The 13,256-nt window shown below is 38.0% G+C and overlaps 1 protein-coding gene across 3 annotated transcripts in view; it reads right to left on the bottom strand.

The window, feature by feature from the left end:
• Nucleotides 1-13,256, bottom strand: part of MGAT5 (alpha-1,6-mannosylglycoprotein 6-beta-N-acetylglucosaminyltransferase) — a 133,323-nt gene that overhangs the window by 110,017 nt on the left and 10,050 nt on the right. Inside the window, exon 1 of one of the 3 annotated variants that reach the window (XM_082311864.1) lies at nt 3,189-3,277. The exons of the other annotated variants lie outside the window; for them this stretch is intronic. The gene's annotated coding sequence lies outside the window, so the exon portion shown is untranslated. Of the gene's footprint in view, nt 1-3,188; nt 3,278-13,256 lie in introns of those variants that run through there. 3 annotated transcript variants of the gene reach the window in all.

Below are 13,256 nucleotides of genomic sequence, written 5' to 3'. Positions count from 1 at the left end.
CAAGGCGCTCTCTGCCATACGTTACAAGCACATGAAAGCGACTTCTAACAAGGAGAAAACATCTGGAACATGGTGTTTATATATGGAACACAGTTGTTGACTTAAGCAAATGGAACTGTGAATTTGCATTTGTTAGTTTATGTATAGTCTGGCTGCTATGCAAACAGCTACAAGGCAACATAAGAAAAATCCAGAAGGAAAGGCTCAAAACATTTTTGGGGCAATGCATACTCAATGCTTTTCCATACCTCTTTCAGAGCGTGTGCAAAATTAACAACTTCAATGGAAGATTTTCCTTCTGTTTAAGCATTAAAGTAAAATAGCACTTTTTAAACCCATGCACACAGAAAATCATTATGGAGAAGAGAGCTTTGAAATAAGCAAACCTTTGCTTTTTCTGTACGCTTTCCAGTTGTCATTCTAAAGCAAAACAGGAAGAATTTAAGGACCTGTCAGTTTTCAGATGAAAATCCTATTCCTGACCAGGATTAGCTGGTAACCTAAAAATATCAGCCAGTAATCTCCAAAAGTCATGAGTTCACGTGCCCCACGAAGTCCTATACCAATCACTAACTAAAAGAAATTAGGTCAGAATCCAAATCAGATCACACTAGAGTAGCATCAATCTTCTTATTTCAGAGCTGTCACATTTTAAATCTTTCATAGTTTCCACATAAATTATTAAGAACAGAGGAGATCTTTCTCTGAACAGAGACTAACCAGAAGTGACATTCCAGTTTAATACTACAGTTTTAAAAAGGCATATTAAAAAGTTATTCTTCAGTCACTTAAGACATACATCTCTAAATGCACCCCCTGTCAAGCAAACAAACAAAAGCTATCTACGAGACTGCTTTAGGGTTTCCTTAAAATGATCTAGGATCAGGTGGCAGCACTTCTGACACTGCAATCTGAAAACACAATTTCTTTCTTGACCAAATTCTGTGCCTAATTTCTAGCAGATTGACATACCCTACCCACAAAACCAGAGAAGCTGTTCCTATTTCAATTCTGCACATCTACAGTCTCATCTCACAGATGAGCTCCACACTGGAACTTGAGAGATGTATTACACGACTCAGCCACTGGCCTGCTACCCCTGTACATTCCCACACCTTATTTACTATATATAAAATATAATAAACAGCATATAATATCCCCAAATCTTGGAAATCTATTGACGTAAACCATACAAAAATCATTGATACCTGTAGGGCTGTGGCAATTGGAGCTGGCATTACTCTATGTATCAAGAGATTTGGACCCACAATCTGTTAAAATAAATCAGTGTGAAGTTTTAGCCTCAAAGAGTTCTGTTCAACTTAACTGCAATTTACAACATATACTTTGTACAAAATCTTCCAGTGTCATTTACCAACACATTATGTTTATTATTACAACCTGCTATTGCAAAGTACTGAGACTTTTTATTATACTATCAAGTGATAAAATCTTACTATAATATCAAGTGATAATTATCAAGTGATTGATCAATTGGTCAAATGATTGACGCAAATCACTTTCTGTACTATAGCCTACTTTCCTTTTCACAATGCCAACAGTCTTCAGAGATGCAGACTCCAGGATCTTACCTACACATAAAGTATTTGAGCATATTACAATAATTTGCATTTGGAAATCATCAGCTGCACTGTTAAAGCGGCCACTTCAGCTTACGCTGTTACGCTCCAGATCTTGACTGACTGCCATTTGGGCAAAGAACACAAAGATTCAATGAAAGCATCTCATTGGTACTGTGTTCCTAGAAGTGGCATCGCTGACTTACTGACAATTATCATCATTGCATTTATTGCTTTCAAACGTGGTACAGTACATTGACACTGCTGATGAGGAGAGGCAGGTAGTAGCTATGACCAGAAAAAAGTTTCAGCTACAGCTTTTAGATATAGGCTGTCTCTTTCCATAATGAGAAGCAGCATGCTATCCAAGTCCTATGACATCTTCAACTATAAAATTCACACTTTATCTACAAACTTGTCACCAAAACCAAACTAACTGGATAACTAATGACAGCAAGACACTTTAACACTCTTATTTTGACTAATTTTATGGTGACATTTATGAGCTGTAATGAGCTATATGAATCAGTGGCATAAACCTACTTAACACATAATGAACTAGAGGGCAAAATAAGTGGTTTGACTGCTAATTAAACAGTACTTTAATTTTTTGCCATGCAGAATAAACCTCTTCTTAAATACCATCATTTTTGACTTGTTATGTAACAAGTTTCTGTATATCCCTGGCTGAATTACAACAACAATCACAAGTCTATAGACCAGCAATTCCTTTGGGAAGGGACATTTATCGACTAGAGTTTGAGAAAATACAGAAAATGTCATGAGAAAAGCCAAACAAAAGCTTCACTCCTCACACAGAACCACAAAAAAAAAAAAAAAAAAAATCAAAAAAACAAACACCCAACCAAACCAATGATTAAATCAGTGGCTACTGCCTCATCTTTGCTAGCAGAGACAAGCACCCTTTCCTCACGTGCTCTGAGCCCATCAGAAACTGAAGTATTGCCAGCATAACCTGGAATATGAACAGGGCTCTGTAAAGACAGGGTGCAACCAGAAGAGACATTTCCACTTCTCCTATTTGGGTCAATATCAGTTGTGCAACTCGCATTGAACAAGCAGGAAAAGGCTTGCCAGGACAGTCAAATTTTCTTGCTGCCACAGCTGCCAGAGCACTCCTGCTTGGCTTTTCACTTGTCTTCAAAACAAGAGAAGTTCCGCAGAAAGAGTTAAACTTAGCTTTTCCTCTTCTCTCCCCACCTGCCCCGGGGCTACAAATTAATCATAAAAGCTTAGGCAGCTATAAAAGCCATCAACAAGAGACAGGCAGGAGCACAATTAAATAAACCCAGTAATGTAAAACCCAAATTGCAGGCAGGCAATTGAACATGGTATCCCAGGGTTGATTTCAATATAAGCAAGGTTGCAAGAGCATCACGTTACAATCTAAGCCTTAAGAGCAAGTTTCTTTAGACATTCATATCAAAATATTAAATTTCCTAATGCAGGAAAAGAAAGCAGCCCAAAGCTCCAGCTGAAATATGACTGTTCTAGTAATCATCTAACCTTTGTTCACTGTTAAAAGCTTGACCCACATTGTTAATATTTAAAATGTTACAAAATATTACTCCTCCATGTCTTGCTTACCTCCTCATTTTGAAATGGGTACCAAGACTGATGTTTCTCTTCAAAGAAAGAAGAGACTTCTAAAACATCTTGTCAGCTCGATCCAAATGAATATTCTTCAAAACGACTACAGAGCTCTTCATTTAAGTTCCAGAACAGTACAGATCCCGTGATCCTAGAGTTACTACTTATGGGTTTATCCTTGAAGAAAGTCCTGCCAATGACACAGCAACTGAGTGGGATAAGTCTAAAACAACCCCAACATTTCTCAGTAGTTACATCATATTTGTTATGAATCAAAACCATTTTACTAATGCTAATGTCACAATTATCTTTTGACACAAAATCCACAGAACTTTCTTACCACAACTGTGAAGCATTTATTAGACTTTCACTACTCTAACAGCTTTCCGATCTGCAATATTTAAACAAAAAAGTACTGCTTTTACAAAGCATGGATGGTCCTTAATGAGAGGTCAAATGAGTCAACTTATAAAGACGAGCTAATCAAGTATGTGCCAATATACTGTGGACACCTTATCCTGAAAATATATTAATGGATGCCTGCCAGCCCTACTTTGAAAAAAGCTACTGTGCAAGTCATAACTAAGTCTTCCTCCTAATCACAAACACACAACTTCCTTAACTCTTAGACACATGTATTCAGAATTTAAGGGGGTACGGGGGGGACACAGAGGGAAGGAGACAAAAAAACCCATACATTACTATTTTCTGCCAAGGGCAAAAACATCAGGACTTCTAAAAAGGACTGAGATGACTCCGAACATTTTAGAGAAGGATGGTCAAGGCATATTCAGCAAAAATCCATTAAGAACTCAGAAGTCAAAGGGAGCTTCCACAACAGTGATAAATGCTCCATAAAAAAAAAAAAAAAAAAATCAGGACAACTATAGAGGAAAAAGCACATATACATAAGGAAATAGGACGGGACAGAAGAAAATAGTTGGCAGAATATCAAGATCTTTAGATTCAAATTAGGAAATACATTTCCTTCATCTTCCTCATTTCTCTTGAGCTGTTACTAACCTGTAATGTCTTTTGCATCTTTGTAGTACTGCTCTTTCAGAACCAATGTTTAAATTAACTGGGATTTACCAAATGCTTTAAGTATATAATCTAATGTTAGATACTTATTCCAAAATAAAGTTAGTGGGTAGTTAATGTTTAGTGGGTAGTTAAATTAGTGGGTAGTTTTGCTATCCTCATAATTAAGACCGGGGGGGGGAAGGCTTTTTTGTAACTAAACAGTGAGGTTTTGTCTATGTATTTCTTTGAAGGTCATCATAATGTCCCATAACAAAGGCATTTTGATCACCTAGGTTAAAATCTGATGAATTGTAAATAAAGGTCACAACTGCTTATATTTGAGCTGACGTACTTATGTTGGGGAAAAAAGTATACGTCCACCATCTGGTGCACAGTAATTATAGAAATTAAAACGACATTTCTGTGGCCTGCCTTTAACAATTTTTACTGATACAGTAATACTTGATCTTCTTAGGGAACATAATCTAAAATCATGCTGTTAAATGATCGTAAGACTATCCACTGTATGGCGTAAGCAGTTCATTAAGCTGGAATCTTTAAAAAACACTTGCTTGCTCCCTAGTAATAACGGAAACAGTTTCTGTAGTTTTACGTCATGCCATTAAGCTTAATCCACAGTCAAGGCAAGTTAATTTCACACCTGCTGAGCGGTATCCTGATGGATGGCACCACAGCAGGTCATTAATTTTCTTTCCTTTTGATTAATTTCACACCATACACTGGACGCAGTCTTTTGAGTTACAACGTCTGAGCGCAATGCTTAATTCCTGTAATGGGCTAAATCCGTTTTTGACTGCTTGCCAAAATGCAAAGAACCCAGATGTGATACAAGTGAACGGAAGCTTCACTAGGCTTGGCACTGAACTCTGACACTGCTACAGGTGTGGCAGGACACTCTCACTCAGCAGTATATTTTAAGTGCATTCTTCCTGAGCATAGCCTTAAAGCAAAAATTCTGGATACTCCTTACTTTTGAGGTATTGCTTACAAAAAAATTCTGCAGCATCAGTAGAGCAGATAGCAGTGACACTATTGAAACAACTGAGAAGTTAAAGTTAGCCTTTTTTTTTTGCCACAGAAACCCTCCCATCATTTAGTTACTGACGCTATACCTAATGAGGTATAAAGATTTACTAAGACTACCATGTCTCCTGTTTTCAACAAGATTACACGGGGTGAAAGAAGAGGAAGGAAAAGGTAACGTTCAAAGTTGAGAACAGCAGCCACCATTGCCACCACAGCACAAGAGGAAGTTGCAGGTCATTTTGTCCCTCCGTAGTCTGTGAAGAGAGCTGGGGTCCTTGGAGGCCGCCAGGCCGCCAGACCCACACGAGAGGTCCAGCCACACAAGACGGCTGAGCTGAGCCAACAGCTCACAGCTGGGGAACAGGCTAATCTCACTCCACGCTTCTCATCCTACTGCTCCAAGCCACTCACTTGCACACCCTCCTTCGTGCTAGATGTGCCAAATCAGCCGATCCCTCGATGAGCTGATTTAGACCACGAAAACAAAAGAAGCCTTTTTCTTACATTAGCTTTCTGCTTGTTTTGCAAACCAAGCTGTCTAACAGATGGGTCAGGTGCATATCAGAGCTAGTGAAAATGAAAAGGAGAAATTTTATCTTTTGGTAGCAAAGAGCTGTTTAGCTTAGCCCTTATTCCTCTTTCAGGGAGTGATTCAAAGCAGCAGCCCCAAAAGCCTCGTCCTCTGTATTGACTATGGAAGGACCTGACCTTCCTAAGCTCAAATTAGTGTGTGCTTTTATCCCTTCTTTTCCCTTTCTCCGCACTCCCCAATATTCTACAGCACAGCTAATATTAAGGAACCTTTAGTGCTCATAACTCGTTCAAAGCTTCATCCCTTTTGTTCTTACTTCCCAATAGTGCTTCCCAAATAGTATGAGCAGATTTTTAGTCTCCTCTTGATAATGAAGAAGAATTTAGAAAATAGAAAAGTGCTCGTGCTTACCAGCAGCCTTTTTGGTAACAGAAGCTATTGCAGTGAAATTGAAATAGCGGAGAGAGTGAAGGGGAAGATGGTTTTGTGATCTGATAAACGTAAATCACATAGAACATGTGAGTCAGTATGCACAGCTTCAATTTCCAGGTGTGACCGGCTGAGGCCAGGAAGACATGAGCTATTCTGAATCCATCTGTGCCAGCAGACTTCTCCAACCAGAAGTCATTGCCTCCTCACATCTGACCATGGAATTAACCTGAGTGTTCCCTAGACTTTTCAGTCAAAATAAGCTGGGCAAGAACTAAGTTGCTGTTTCAACTACAAAGCTGGTCTGGCTATTTTGATTAGCATAGTTCAGACAGTATAAACTGGCCCTTCCATCAAGATTGCGGGAATCTTTTCTACCATTGTTCTGTTGTCCTCTCCTGCTTCAGCATACTGACATCATGACTTACTATCATGTACTTGATCAAAGGCTCTACATGAAGCTTGAATAGATGCTCATTTGATGTGTATTAGAAGGGTTAACTGTTGATTTGCCAACATGCAGTTTTCAGTATGAACTGAAAAATTTTACTGTCAAGTCCTATAAAGAATTTAAATACAGGATGAACTAGAAGCTAGATTAACAGGCCTTAGCTGCTGAATGGAAAGTCAGAGTAAATTATCTCAATCATCAGAGGTTGCAAGCTGGATTTTTTGGACACAACTCCCATTGTGGCAACCAATTATGCCAATTCTGAGAGGCAGGAGTGTCAAAGGAAGAGTTACAGTTTGAACATTATTTACAGCAGTATGTACTTTTGCCTCATCATTGCATGTTTCCCATTATGAATGGGAAAGTGAACATTTCAGTCCTTTCCCCAATGACCAAAACACAGGAGGGGGGGGGGGAAAAAAAAAAAAAAAAAGGGCATTTGATATCTACATTTTCGGATGTCTAAAGGACACCTAGGTGCACTTTCCTTTGTATCTCTCAGTTCTAAAGGGCTGCTGAAGAAGCCATTCCCTTTCTACCCAGCTGTTATCTCTCAGGCCTGCTTCTCTTACAGAAGCATGCAATCACTTTCCTCAGTCTGGCCTTCTTCAGATTCTTCTAGTTGGTGCTTTCGGGGGGGGGGGGGGGGTGTGCAAGAACACCAACCAAAAATCTGTAACTAAGCCACATAAGCTGTGGCCCCCAGATTCTATCAACTTCCTCTCCTTCCCTGAAAAGGGTGGTACTTTCAAAGACAAACTTAACCTTCCTGTATATCATTTGAAACTAGAAAACAAAAGAACCCCAACTCCCATGCAGGGTCTTAAACTGTTTTTCTCCACCTCACACAAATAATGAAGAATTAAGGTGAAATTTCCCCCAAGTGTATAGATTAATGCTTACAAAATCCCTTTGATTGTTATAGCAATTTGTAAACTAAAACTAAAGTGCAATAAAGAATGAATTTTAAATTACTATATGTTTGCATATATTCATTATGCACGTCACCATATGTGAGGCAGAATCTCTGAAGGTAAATCTCAAATGAGTGATTACCACTGAAGCAACATGATGGAGAATAAAGTAGACAACTGATACATTTAGCTTCATCCTATCTTTGTCCCTAGAGAAAAGTGTTCCTTCTCGTGTGGGAAGGGGAGGAGAAAAAACCTTATTTGGTATGATTAAAAAAAAAAAAGGCCTAGAAAATGAAGGCATGTTTTTCCCCAACACTGATGACCCACTTTAAACAGTCTTATATAACTATAAAATGAGATTATATTTGCCTTGCCATGGATTTAATCTTATGTTTTTCAGTCTGAACCACATCAGAGGGTTATTCTCCTCACCTGCCTACTGTAGTTTTTTTGAACTTTCTCAGTTTAAGTAATTCTGTCCCTCTCTATCTTTTCAAATCAATTTAAAAAAAAAAAGACAAATCCGGTGAGGTAATTTTGCACTTGGCTGAACTGTACAAGGATTATATAATCTAAAGCTATACAGCTATGTTTAATACCTGTTACCCTCTTCTGAAATTCTCACCAGTCCTGGAATTCCACTGTGCATGTTTTTTGGCATGTTCTCAAGCATGCACATTGAGCTTTTTTCCCCTCCAGTGCTGGGAACACAAGTTAGTTCTTAGAAAACATATATAAACTAAAGCATTGTCATGAAATGAAATGGTTTTCCAAAAACAAGCAGAAACAGATCCACTTCAGTAAGTATTCTCTAAAAGGGCGCATAAAACTTAACATTAGCAAATCTCTTTGCCACTGCAATAGAAATGAGTCTAGATGTTGTTCATAGTTATATGGACAGAAGAGGAGAAAAAGCCAGGTCCCTTCTTGCTATGTACAACTAAAAGCTCCTTCACACACTACACAGAGATTAATATAATTTGAAAACACCACACATTAACAACAGAGTATCCATATATGTCAAATATTACCTGAATCAAATATTATCTGCCAAGATTTACAAGGCAGTTAAGTCAGACTTCCATGGTCCATTCAAACACATTAGCTTAGTTATTAGGTTAGTTCTCTAGTGTTTCAACAGTACAAATGCATTATAAGCAGTACAAATTTAAGCATCAAGGCTTCCTTCCTCCTCCCACCCCCATCAAATAAAAAAAAAAAAGCTCAAAAAATACCTCCAGTTATGACAAATGGTGCCACTGGCAGCTGAAAAATCAGCTGCTATGACTGTAATCTAGATAGCATCTTTCCACTGTAGTTGCATCCTAAACTCCAGCCAACATCTACAGCATGACACATCCTACTGCAAACCTCTTTAGCGTCCTCAACCCAAATGGTTTCTGGAATCAGAAAGGAATTTCAATAGGCAATATTGTCCATCTCTAGAACAGTGACAGTGAAAAACTGTGTATTTTGAGCTAACAAGGGAAAGTTAAGAGACTTCTCAGGACAAATACAGCGACAGAAGGCTTGCCTCACAAGGAACTTCCATTAGTAGCAAAGATGACATTTGGTTGCAATATGCCATACACTCTACCTAATGTTTAAGTAGATGAAGAGCTCTTAAAGACACTTGGTATCGAAGGTGCGAGCCCAGTAGAATTATTTCTACTTGCTGATTTTCTTCTGGACCTCCAGGGCAGGTCCATTTTGCCAGCCTGCATCAGGCAGTATCTTCCTAGAACCAAGTTAATGTTAGCTGGGTAAAGGCACAAGACATGAAATAAACCCACAACTCTAAGACATGAATACTCATCTATAAATATGTACAAAAAAAAAAAAAAATCCACTTTCAGACAATCCTTTTGAAAGTTATTACAACTCAGCAGATAATGTAAATGCATATAAGGCTGCCAAAAAGATCACTTACAGCTGTGAGCAGAATTTAAATGGTCTTGAAACAGTACTGTAGTACTAGCAGAGAGGAAAAGAGACCACTATACTGACACCACCACAGCTGAATGGATTTCTGTACTGTTTAGTCATAGCTAATGAAGAGAAAAAGGCAGGGAGACAGAGGAACAGATTTTGTAATATTATGAAAATACTCCTTCCTTTCTACTCACTAGGGAAATGGGCTGGCAAACACATCTTTAAAAGATAAGTTGGTACAAAAAGCCTTTCTCTTTTAAACTCTGTAGCACCGGGCTACGTTGATTTATGTTTGTAACAGCCAGGATTTGACAGATAACCTGCAGTAACTATTTAAGGCATTATCTTAGGCACATTGCAACACCCAGAGCAGTCCATTTGCTTTGTAAGCTACAACTACAAGGATCCAACGCAGACTATCCTACCACTGTATCGCATCTTAGCCCACTGGCTTACACCTGTGTTCCACTGCAGAAAGTAGATAAACATGTATTTGAGCCACACGCATGCAGAGTATAACAGTATCTCTAATTGCAGGCGGGGGGGCGGGGACCAAAATCCAACAGTAGTCAGTCACTCAAGTTCATTACATCTGGTTTTAAAGAGAAGAACTGTTCATGCTAATAGCCTGACAAAAGAAAGAATACATTTATTCAACAACATTTCCCTCCCTATTTCAGAGGGATATGATATTTCTTTCTACAGCTTTGTATCACTCAATAGCTTCCAAACTTTACTCCAACTTAGGCTGCTGTTTTAATCCTGAGAAAAGATGTATCCTACAGTTTGGACTCAACAGATGACTTGATGTTTAAGTCTGAAGAGTGCTTTGGAAATCATCTCTCTGCTCTTATAGTATCTATTTCAATCCAAAAATATTATTGTATACAGTTATTTTGGCATATGACTTCTGAGTGGCTTTCATTTATTTTCCAAACCTGAGAAAATGTCAGATCTTCAAGACAGTTGAGCAAGTAAGTTGTTTTTCCTATAGGTAAGGTTTCATTTAACTCCCAACCTCTCTCCCATTTTTCCTGCTCTTCATACTCAAGTCTGCTTTACATTAAAGAGAGCAGGACTCAACCAGTTAATGACTCGAGAACAACTTCACCATCACTACCACCAGATCTTCCTCTACCCGCAAGATTCTTTAGAATTGGAAGGATTTTTCCTTCATTTAGTTTAAAAAATAAAAAGCAAAGCCAACTACTGCTTCATGGCTGTAAGTATCTGCCTGCTATGACATTCACAATTCCACATGAGACACCTAAAATCTGTATACAATGAAAGTTCAAAGTGGGACTCAAAAAAGCCAACTTACAAAAGAAGCAGCTTAATTACGAAAAGAGGATAGCTAGCATGGATATACCAGAAATTTCAGAAGATAGTATTCAAAAAGTTGTCTAAATTCAGATTTATTTGATAGCTTGCTCTGCTCAGCTTTCCTATGTTCTAAATTGTCTTGGTGGTCTGCTAAAGTAGCAAACTTACATTTTCTCCATAATATTTTCATTTGTTTACCCTGACTGGCTTTTTTAGGGGTATAATGACAGCCGTAGAAGAGATTCCTATACAAACATTTAGAATAATGAAGCCAAATATGTTATTGCAATAACATATTGAATATATTAGCAAAAATACGGAAGTCAATTCTAGTGCCAGTAACTCCCAAGGAAAAAAAAAAATCTGCAGATCCAGACAAACTACAGGACACTCAGCGATCGCTCACCTCTTCAATGGGCTACTTTCATTTGCTGTAGATTCAAAGCTTATGCAACACAGGCAGAGAGTTGGACCTTCAGTAAAAATGGCCTTAATCATTACAGACAGTTGCTTGAGGTCGGTTGAAAAAGCCACATCAGAAAAAAGACAAGAAAGAGGATGTGTGTGTTATTGATGTGACAAAGAAAAAGATGCAAGATCAACTGGCCTTCTGAAGGCATGCAATCCTTGCTTGAAATCATCTGTTCTGAAAATTAGGTGGTAAGCAATCCCGCAGAAAGGTTCTAGTTAATCTTGTATCTATTATTAGCTGATTATAACAAAGATTCAGCACAACTGCACGTATACCACTCAGAGACTTCATCAACTTCAACTTAATTTTACAGAAAAAAATCCATCCAGGTTTGTGGGGTGGGTGGGGCGGGATGAGGAGTTCTGTTTTAGTCCAATTCTAGAAGTCAAGGAGTTCAGTAAATGAGGACATTTCCTAAACGATCTAATAAATAAACAGGCTACACAAACATGAGAAAATTTCAGAAGTACACTTTGGGGGATGGGAAGGAATGCATGAGGTAAAGCTAAAGTGTAATGTGTGTGAAAAAAAAATCTCAAGTCATATGGTGAAATCTCATCCTTGAAGATGAGATGTTTGGAGAAAAAATGCAAAAGCCATTCAGAAGTCTGGATTAAGAAGGAGATTTTGCTTCTTTCTGAGCACAGCAGAGGATACCCAAAACACTGCTCACACATAACTGAAATCCAGCTTGACCACCACCACCAAAAACAAACAAACCCAAAAGCAGCATACTTAGAGTTGAGAGACAGCTGAACTTTTGCACATCCGCTAAATAAGGTATTATCTTCAGTAAAATCTTCACAGTCTAGTGGAAGGCTATTTCCAGTGCCGAGCAGAACTGAAAATACATATGCTGCCTGCATATCTCCTGAAGGCCAAATGAAAAGAGAGCACAACATGATTAGCCCTTCAGTCTTTCAAGATGTGGAACAGCAGAGGCAGTGGTAATAGCAATAATTAAGTAGCAATGACAAAGAAAACATGCTTCAAATTACACAAAATACGGGAGGAAGGAGACAGACACAAGCCAAGATGGAAAGAAAAGTACAACCAAAACCCTGAAACCTATTACACAGTATTCTGGAGAATTTCTAACACTTCTTCCTATTTTTTTTTTTTTTAATTTTTAATCAGTTTTACAATTCAAATACTGGTATACTTTATGTGATATTCTAAAGAAATTTGTGTAAGGAAATAAAGACCTTAATACCATAATAAACTGGACAACTGTCAGCAGTGCACTCAGCCACACACACAAGCCAAGTGAGAATACATTAGCCAAAAAAAAAAAGTGTGCTAATAACATTTGACAGATTTCTTCCTCCATTTGTCAAATGCAAGGATGACAAAGCTGGTCAGTACAAAATAAACAATGAAAAGGTTTTAATCCTGCCTTTTTGTGGCCTTGACAAACATTTTTATCCTAAGCAATAGGCTTGATCCCCATAGTACAGGGAAGGTGGACATGTTGAGTGCTGTAAGGTTCCTAGAGTAATTTCCGCAAAACTACAATGCTGCATTCAGCAGCCTTTCTAATAAAATGCCAAATTTCAGTTATTTAAAGAATAAGGTAGGTGGCTATTTAAAAATACTCTGTAGCTTGTGAAAGGGCAAGAGTACACCTTCATTAAAAAACTCTTTTTATAATACACATCCAAAATCAATAGCATGAAATCCGAGTTGTAGATCAGGAATTCATACAATGGAAAGGTTTTGGAGGTTTTTTTGTGGGGTTTTTTTGTGGTTTTTTGTTGGTTTTTTTGTTGTTGTTGTTGGTTTTTTTTTGGGGGGGTGTTTCTTTGTTTTTTAATAGGGATAAACAAACATAAAAATGTACATTGATAGTACTTACATAGAATGTGTTTTGGGGAAAAAAACCATTAATCTGCTAGATAAAACTGGGGCCATTTCACTTACTAGATGGAGCATTAACCAA

Source organism: Platalea leucorodia, assembly GCF_965183815.1.
Source record: "Platalea leucorodia genome assembly, chromosome: 5".
Lineage (NCBI taxonomy): Eukaryota > Metazoa > Chordata > Aves > Pelecaniformes > Threskiornithidae > Platalea > Platalea leucorodia.
Note: the sequence above shows the minus strand (reverse complement) of the source record. Positions and strands in the feature narration are given on the sequence as shown.